This window comes from Somniosus microcephalus, chromosome 7 (assembly GCF_052327205.1).
Source record: "Somniosus microcephalus isolate GS21.2 chromosome 7, FLI_Smic_1.0, whole genome shotgun sequence".
Lineage (NCBI taxonomy): Eukaryota > Metazoa > Chordata > Chondrichthyes > Squaliformes > Somniosidae > Somniosus > Somniosus microcephalus.
Window position 1 is genome coordinate 260,848,792 of NC_140993.1, and position 10,091 is coordinate 260,858,882.

Sequence of the window (10,091 nt, forward strand, 5' to 3'; positions counted from 1 at the left end):
CGAAAGGGAGATTTTCATCGATGGAACGAAGCGTGGCTTTTTCCAGTTGTTGCTTGAGGAGGTCGAAAGCAGAAATAGCCGTTGCCTTCAACGGAAATGACTTCGCGTGAAGCAGGGGCTGGATCTTGTTGGAAAAGTGGGGTATCCACTTCGCATAATAGGCGAACATGCCAAGGGCCCGACGAAGAGAGCCGAGATTCGTAGGAGGAGGGAGCTCCTGAAGCGGACGAAGTCGCTCCGGATCCAGTTTGATGACACCATTGCCCACCCAGTAGCCAAGGATGTTAACTGATGATACTGATTTCACAGATTTGGACTTATTTAAGGTTAAGTTGCGACGACGGAGAACGTCAAGAAATTTCTGGAGGTTGGCATCATGCTCCTTCTGGTCATGACCAGCAATGGTGATATTATCCAGATATGGAAAAGTGCCCGTTAAGTTCTCCTGTTTGACTAGGCTATCCATTGCCCATTGGTGACCCCAGATGGAAGGCGACAAAACTGGTAAAGCCGACTATTGGCCTCAAAGGCCATATACTTTTTGTCAGAGTCCTTTAACGGTACTTGATGGTATGCGCTCTTTAAGTCAAAAGTTGAAAATACCTTGTAGTTGGCAAGGTTATTGACCATGTCATCGATGCGTGGTAGTGGGTAGGCATCCAGGTCGGTATACTGGTTAATAGTTTGCAAGTAATCGATGCAAAGACGTTTCTTGTGTTGCTTCAGAGGATTTTTAACAACGACGACTTGAGCCCGCCAGGAAGATGAACATGGCTCAATGATACCGTCAGCTAGAAGGCGAGAGATCTCTGCCTCGATAAAGGATAGATCATCTTGGCTGAAACGTCGTGATTTAGTGACTATGGGCTTACATCGGGGGGAAAGATTGGCAAACAAGGAGGGCTTGTCGAGCGAAGCCGCAGAAAGTGCACAAAACGGTACTTTGGAAATAGTAAGCTCCAGCTTTGACCCTCCAAACTCGAAAGTGAGTCTTTTGTGTTGTTTCTGGAAATCCTGTCCCAGGAGTACATCACTGCATAGGTTTTTGAGCACCCCGAGCCAGGTGGAGGAATAAGTGCAGCCATTGAGAATAAGGTCGACAAGACAAAAGCCAGAAGAGTTGGTGGTCAGTGTCGTCAGAGCCATTGCAATTTCCCTGTCCGAGGGGTAAATACGCAGTTCTAACTTACTGACAGCTTGCTCACTGATGAAGCATCAGAGCTGCATGAGTCGATTAGTGCATTCAAAATGTGTCCATTTACCAAAACCTTCGTGGCTGCATGGGACAGGCTTTGGGGAAAAACAACTGTGATGGGAGGAGGAACAGTTTTACCCTTGACAGCTGTAACCTTAGTAGTGGCTCTTGGGGGATGAGCAGTTCTATAGATAGCAGCTGTAACCTTAGTAGTGGCTCTTGGGGAAGGAGCAGTTTTATAGATAGCAGCTGCAAAACTAACAGGGGCTCTTGACCGGTATACCTTAGAAAAGTGACCTTTCTTACTGCAATGATTGCAGGTTGCATTACGAGCAGGGCAAAATTTCCTATAGTGGAATGCACCTCCACAAAAGAAACACTTCCTTCCAGATTGCCAAGATGCCGCTAGGGCAGGGTCATCATCAGTGAGGGCTTCTAGGGTAGGGTCGTCATCAGCTAGGATAGAGTCGTCATCAGTGAGGGCTTCCGCCCGAGGCCCATTGGAGGAGTCACCAAAAGTGATAGCAGCAGTCCGTGCACATGGTAAAAGATAGGCATCTGCATTTTTTTTTGCTAAGTCCAGAGAACATGCCTGGTCATAGGCAGCTTGTAACTTGAGGGTTTCCGGGGCTACATTCTCTTTGCCGTGTCGACAGACGTTGGCATATGAAGGGAGATGCAATTCCATTAATAAAAGAATCACGATTTAACTCCTCCTGGTACTGCTCAGCTGAGACAGCTTTGAGATTACATTCCTTGCTGAGCCTGCGAAGCTTTTGAAGGAATTCGTCAAGCGATAGCCCGGGTTGTTGTCGAGTTGTGGCCAGTTGATGCCGAGCAAAAATTTTGTTTGGGGCCTTAACACATATAGTTGCTGTAGTATTTGGATAGCAGAGTCATAGTCTACACAGTCTTCGGTATAGTCAAACATATGAGGGGATACATAATTGGCAAGTATCTCTAACTTATCCGGAAAATTCTCACCACACACCCTGAGGAAGTTGCTGAAGGTACGATACCGTGTTTCCGTACCTTAGCAGTTGTAGAAACATAGAAACATAGAAGATAGGAGCAGGAGTAGGCCATTCGGCCCCTCTAGCCTGCTCCGCCATTCAATGCGATCATGGCTGATCATCCAAGTTCAGTACCCGGTCCCTGCTTTCTCCCCATACCCCTTGATCCCTTTAGCCTTAAGAAATATATCCAACTCCTTCTTGAATATATTTAATGAATTGGCCTCTACTGCCTTTTGTGGTAGAGAATTCCACAGGTTCACCACTCTCTGGGTAGGCGAATTCGGGTCCAGGTCAAGACGGGCAGGTCGGAATAGTTTCTCCATGATGGATTGATTACTACCTCTGGTTCCCTTCTACCGTTTGAGTCATAGCCGTCTGTTCCCAAAATCACTCAGAGCGTGGAGCAGGTCCAGTGGATTAAATTGACGTAAGAAAACTACTAGGCACTAGGTCTGAGTATTAAACAAGGCTTTAATCAACTGCTTCACAACATGGAGGTCTAGTTGTCCTTTACTAGTTCCTGTTTACAAAATGTCCTGAGCAAGCTGGGCCCATGCCCGAGTATTTATACTCTCCCTGGACAGCGCCACCAGCAGGCCGCCCAGTATTATTTCATAAGTCATTTCTACATGAATGGCAAGATTCATGTCACACTGTATGATCTGTCTGTCCCAATAATCTCAGGGTCGCTGTATGATCTGTCTGTCCCAATAATCTCAGGGTCGCTGTATGATCTGTCTGTCCCAATAATCTCAGGGTCGCTGTATGATCTGTCAGTACCAGTAATTTCAGGGTCACTGTATGGTCTGTCAGTACCAGTAATCTCAGGGTCACTGTATGATCTGTCTGTCCCAGTAATCTCAGGGTCACTGTATGATCTGTCTGTACCAGTAATTTCAGGGTCACTGTATGGTCTGTCCCCAGTAATCTCATGGTCACTGTATGATCTGTCTGTACCAGTAATTTCAGGGTCACTGTATGGTCTGTCAGTACCAGTAATCTCAGGGTCACTGTATGATCTGTCTGTCCCAGTAATCTCAGGGTCACTGTATGATCTGTCTGTACCAGTAATTTCAGGGTCACTGTATGGTCTGTCCCCAGTAATCTCATGGTCACTGTATGATCTGTCTGTCACAGTAATCTCAGGGTCACTGTATGGTCTGTCTGTACCAGTAATCTCAGGGTCACTGTATGGTCTGTCAGTACCAGTAATCTCATGGTCACTGTATGATCTGTCTGTCACAGTAATCTCAGTGTCACTGTATGGTCTGTCTGTACCAGTAATTTCAGGGTCACTGTATGATCTGTCTGTCCCAGTAATCTCAGGGTCGCTGTACGATCTGTCTGTATGTCATACAGTCTGGATATGAATTATCCTGTAAAAACCCAATGTATTTTTAGCCTTTTGGGTGCAAAAACCTAACAGGTACAAGAACAGATCCCGCAGAGGGAGGCAGGAAAAGAGCTACCATGGGGGAAAGGTTAAGGAAGGGAAGAGAATAAATAATTCAAGGGGGAAAAGTAGAGAAACAAGGGGATAAAGAAGCAGCAGCCCACAACTTGATCTGTCCAACAGCCTGACCAGGAACACAAGCAAAACTGGAACAACCGGACAGCCCCCAGATTCAGAGACGGCACCACAACCCCAACAGAAAAAATACCCTGGACACAGCAAATCGACATCACCCTGAATACAGCCCATCAACAAAATTATATTCATGAATCTCAACAAACACCCAACACATAATCAGGCAAAAAATTAAGGAGTCAATTACTGCTGTAAGGAGGGATGATATATTAGCGGGTTCCTCTAATGAGGCCATATGGGTAGAACTTAAAAACAAAAAGGGGGCAAGCACTTTGCTGGGAGTGTACTATAGGCCCCCAAACAGTCAGGGGGAGATAGAGGAACAGATATGTAGGCAAATCTCAGAGAAGTGCGAAAATAATAGGGTAATAATAGTGGGGGATTTCAACTTCCCCAATATTAATTGGGATAGTCAGAGTGTGAAAGGCTTAGAGGGTGCAGAATTCTTAAAGTGCATCCAGGAGAGCTTTTTGAGCCAACATGTAGAAAGTCCTACAAGAGAGGGGGCGGTACTGGACCTAATTCTAGGGAATGTAGCCGGGCAAGTGGTGGAAGTGTCAGTAGGAGAGCATTTTGGCGACAGTGACCATAATTCGGTGAGATTTAAGGTGGTCATGGAAAAAGACAAAGACAGCCCGGAAATAAGGGTTCTAAATTGGGGGAAGGCCGATTTTAATATGATAAGGCAGGATCTGGCCAAAGTGGACTGGGAGCAGCTACTTATAGGAAAATCCACATCAAAGCAGTGGGAGACTTTCAGAAGGGAAATAGAGAGCGTGCAACGCCAACATGTTCCTGTAAAGGTCAAGGGTGGGACCAACAAGCAAAGGGAACCTTGGATGACAAGGGATATACAAAAATGCATTAGGAAAAAAAGGGGGGCTTTTGGCAGTTACAAAAGACTAAAGATGGAGGAAGCCCTAGAGGAGTATAAAAAGTGCAGGGGCATACTTAAAAAAGAAATTAGGAGGGCGAGGAGGGGCCATGAAATAACACTGGCGAACAAAATAAAGGAAAATCCTAAGATGTTTTATAAGTATATTAAGGGCAAGAGGATAACCAGGAAAAGGGTAGGGCCCATTAGGGACCAAAGTGACAATCTGTGTGTAGAGCCAGATGATGTAGGCAGGGTTTTAAATGAATTTTTTGCATCTGTGTTCACTATGGAGAAAGACGATGTAGACATAGAAATCAGGCAAGGGGACTGTGACATACTTGAACATATTAGCATCGAGAGGTTTTAGCAGGCCAAAAAGTGGATAAATCCCCAGGCCCGGACGAGATGTATCCCAGGCTGTTGTGTGAGGCAAAGGAGGAGATTGCAGGGGCTCTGACACAAATTTTCAGAACCTCTCTGGCCACAGGGGATGTACCAGAGGACTGGAGAACAGCTAACGTAGTACCACTATTCAAGAAGGGTAGCAGGGATAAACCAGGGAATTACAGGCCAGTGAGCCTAACATCTGTGGTAGGGAAATTATTGGAGAAAATTCTGAGGGACAAAATTAGTCTCCACTTGGAGAGGCAAGGATTAATCGGGGATAGTCAGCATGGCTTTGTCAAGGGTAAATCATGTCTGACCAATCTGATTGAATTTTTCGAGGGGGTGACTAGGTGTGTGGATGAGGGAAATGCTGTGGATGTGGTTTACATGGACTTCAGTAAAGCTTTTGACAAAGTCCCGCATAGGAGACTGGTCAAGAAGATAAGAGCCCATGGGATCCAGGGTGCCTTGACGCGTTGGATCCTAAACTGGCTGAGTGGCAGGAGGCAGAGGGTAATGGTCGAAGGTTGCTTTTGTGACTGGAAGCCTGTGTCCAGTGGGGTACCTCAGGGATCGGTGCTGGGTCCCTTGCTGTTTGTGATCTACATAAATGATTTGGATGAGAATGTGAAAGGTATGATCAGTAAGTTCGCAGATGACACGAAAATTGGTGGGGTGGTAAATTGCGAGGAGGAAAGCCTCAGGCTACAGGACGATATAAATGGGTTGGTCAGATGGGCGGAAAAGTGGCAAATGGAATTTAACCCTGAAAAGTGCGAGGTGATGCATTTTGGACGGACAAATAAGGCAAGGGAATACACAATGAGTGGTAGGACCCTAGGAAGTACAGCGGGTCAGAGGGACCTTGGTGTACATGTACATAGATCCCTGAAGGCAGCGGAACAGGTAGGCAAGGTGGTTAAAAAGGCATATGGGATACTTGCCTTCATTAGCCGAGGCATAGAATATAAGAGCAGGGAGGTTATGATGGAGCTGTACAAAACGCTGGTGAGGCCACAGCTGGAGTACTGTGTGCAGTTCTGGTCGCCTCACTATAGGAAGGATGTGATTGCTTTGGAGAGGGTGCAGAGAAGATTCACCAGGATGTTACCTGGGATGGAGCGCCTCAGCTATGAAGAAAGACTAAACAGGCTGGGGTTGTTTTCCTTGGAGCAAAGAAGGCTGAGGGGGGACCTGATTGAGGTGTACAAAATGATGAGGGGCATAGATAGGGTAGATAAAGAGGAACTTTTCCCCTTAGTAGGGGGGTCAATAACAAGGGGGCATAGATTCAAGGTAAAGGGCAGGAGGTTTAGAGGGGATTTGAGGAGGAACTTTTTCACCCAGAGGGTGGCATAGTGGTTAGCACTGTTGCCTCACAGCGCCAGGGACCCGGGTTCGAATCTGGCCTCGGGTGACTGTCTGTGTGGAGTTTGCACATTCTCCCCGTGTTTGCGTGGGTTTTCTCCGGGTGCTCCGGTTTCCTCCCACAGTCCAAAGATGTGGTTAGGTTGATTGGCTATGATAAAAATTGACCCTTAGTGTTAGGGGGATTAAATACGTGGGGTTACGGGGATAGGGTGGGATATGTGTTGGTGTAGGGGTTACGGGGATTGGGAGGGATATGTGTCGGTGCAGGCTTGATGGGCCGAAATGGCCTCTATCTGTACTGTGAGGTTTCTGTGATTTCTGTGATCTGTGGTTGGAATCTGGAACTCACTGCCTGAAAGGGTGGTAGAGGCAGGAACCCTCACAACATTCAAGAAGCATTTGGATGAGCACTTGAAATGCCATTGCATACAAGGCTATGGGCCAAATGCTGGAAAATGGGATTAGACTGGACAGGGATTGATGGACGGCGCAGACACGATGGGCCGAAGGGCCTCTTTCTGTGCTGTATAACTCTATGACTCTATCTCTCTTTGATATATGTATAATAACAAATGATATTATGAGATATAAATCAAGACAAAAGAACCTATATGAGTTTTACCGGGGTTAATGGCATCCAACATTTCTCTCCATATTGCACACGGTAAAGGGCCGTTGAATTTTTCGATAGACAGGGCGGCATCTGCTCATGACAGACTATTTATTACCTTCCTCGCTAATCCTGCAAATATTAAACAATTGGTTATAAATTGAACAGAAGCACTTTTCCGAGCTATTTTACCAAACTGTGTAGAGTTTCAGTAAAGTGCATGTCCTACCTTCTCTTCCGACAAGTTCCTCCTGAAATAAATAAAGCACAAATCTGAGTTGACAGAGACTGACCGTCTATATCCAGACAGTGGGAATTACACCCAGATTGTTGCCGGCTGCTGATAATTCCGAATTCTCATTGCTGCGGATCCACAGATAGAAAGAGGATATTACAAAAAGGATATAGAGCACAGGAGAAAGTATAAAAATTATTTACAAGAATGATACCAGAACTGCGAAGGTACAACTAACAGGAATGACTGAACAGGCTGGGGCACCTTTTTTCCAGAAAAGAGAAGACTGAGAGGTGACCTAGTAGATAGAGGTCTTTAAAATTATGAAAGGATTCGATAGGGTAGATGTAGAAATGTTTGCACATGTGGGGGAGTCCAAAACTAGGGGCCATAAATATAAGATAGTCACTAATAACTCCAATAGGGAATTCAGGAGAAATCTCCTTACTTAAGAAAGTGGTTAGAATGTGGAGCTCGCTACCACAAGGAGTAGTTGAGGCGAATAGCGTAGATGTATTTAAGGGGAAGCTAGATAAGTACATGAGGGAGAAAGGAATAGAAGGATATGCTGATAGAGTGAGACGAAGTAAGGTGGGAGGAAGCTCCTATGGAGCATAAACACCAACATCGACCAGTTTGGCTGAATGGCCTGTCTCTGTGATGTAAAATGCTATGTAATTCTATGTAGAATATATTTGAAAAACAGGCAGCAGAAATTACACCAAAATTAAAAGTAGCTAATAGAAATAGGATATAGTTGAAAAATCTTTTGGCAGTGTGTATTTACAACACCAAAGTTTTGATTGGTCCCCTTGGATGACAAGACCAGTTTTCTGATTGGTCCCCTTGGAGGACAAGACACATCTAGCAGTTTGTCTGGAATGTGTAATTAGATCCTGTCTGCCTGAGTAATCAAGTACTTTGCAATATTCTGACTGCCAGACTTCAGACAGAGCTCACAGTACTGCTTTCAGAGAACAGCTGGGGCTCACTCTCGCAAGTTAGGACCTTCTTTCCACCCCACAAGTTCCTGACCTAGCCACCACCCCCACCCAAGGTCCTGACTGTCTCCCCTACCTCAAGTTCCTGACATTTTCCCCCCACCCCCCAGGTTGCTGACCTCCCGCCACCCTGGGTTCCTGACATTCTCCCTCTCCCCCCACCCAAGTTCCTGACCTTCTCCCTCCCCCCCAGTTCCTGACCTTCTCCCTCCCCGAGTTCCTGACCCCCCGACAAGTTCCTGACCCTGCCCGCCCCCGCCCAAGTTCCTGACCTTCTCCCCCCCCCAACAAGTTCCTGACCATTTCCCTTCCCAACAAGTTCCTAACCTTCTCCCCCCACCCCCCAACAGATGGGGCATTGTGTATGGGTCACAGATTGTTAACAGGTATATTGGGTATGAAGCGAATGGTGACAGTGTCATGACTTCCAGATTTCGTCTAGTCCAATGATGTCACTTGCCACACATGCTCCAAGCTGTCTGAGAAATCAACCAGGTCTAGGGGGAGGAGAGGGAGAACGTGGTGTGGGTGTAAAAGGGGTGAGGCTGGAAGAACATGATCCACGTCTAACAGAGGGGGGAGAACATGATCCATCTTCCCATCTGGATCATATTTCACTCTCATTTCCCCCCCCCCCCGCCTCTTTGGACTTGGTTCACGCTCTTCCCCCATCCCCACTGTTCCCTCTGTGCTCTTCCCCCGCTCCCCCAAGTTCCTGACCTTCTCTCCCCCCTCTTCTTTCCCCGCTCCTCTCTTCCCCCCTTCGATCCCCTCTCCTCTTCTTCCCCCCCCCACCCCCCCCCACCCCCCACCACCCCCACCCCCCCCACCCCCACCCCCCCCCACCACCCCCCACCACCCCCCACCCCACCCCCCACCCCCCCCCACCACCCCCCACCACCCCCCACCCCACCCCCCACCCCCCCCCACCACCCCCACACCACCCCCCCACCCCACCCCCCCAATCAAGCGGGCTGCTTTGTCCTGGATGGTGTCGAGCTTCTTGAGTGTTGTTGGAGCTGCACTCATCCAGGCAAGTGAAGAGTTTTCCATCACACTCCTGACTTGTGCCTTGTAGATGGTGGAAAGGCTTTGGGGAGTCAGGAGGTGGGACACTTTCCGCAGAATATCTAGCCTCTGACCTGCTCTTGTAGCCACAGTATTTATGTGGCTGGTCCAGTTAAGTATCTGGTCAATGGTGACCCCCAGGATGTTGATGGTGGGGGATTCGGTGATGGTAATGCCGTTGAATGTCAAAGGGCGGTGGTTAGACTCTCGCTTGTTGGAGATAGTCATTGCTTGGCGCGAATGTTACCTGCCACTTATCAGACCAAGTCTGAACGTCGTCCAGGTCTTGTTGCATGCAGGCATGGACTGCTTCATTGTCTGAGGAGTTGTGAATGGTGCTGAACACTGTACAGTCATCAGCAAACATCCCCATTTCTGACCTTATGTTGTAGGGAAGGTCATTGATGAAGCAGCTGAAGATGGTTGGGCCTAGGACACTGCCCTGAGGAACTCCTGCAGTGATGTCCTGGGGCTGTGATGATTGACCTTCAACCACCACAACCATCTTCCTTTGTGCTAGGTATGACTCCAGCCAGTGGAGCGTTTTCCCCCCGATTCCCATTGACTTCAGTTTTACTAGGGTTCCTTGATGCCACACTCGGTCAAATGCTACCTTGATGTCAAGGGCAATCACTCTCACCTCACCTCTGGAATTCAGCTCCTTTGTCCATGTTTGGACCAAGGCTGTAATGAGGTCAGGAGCCGAGTGGTCCTGGCGGAACCCAAACTGGGCATCAGTGAGC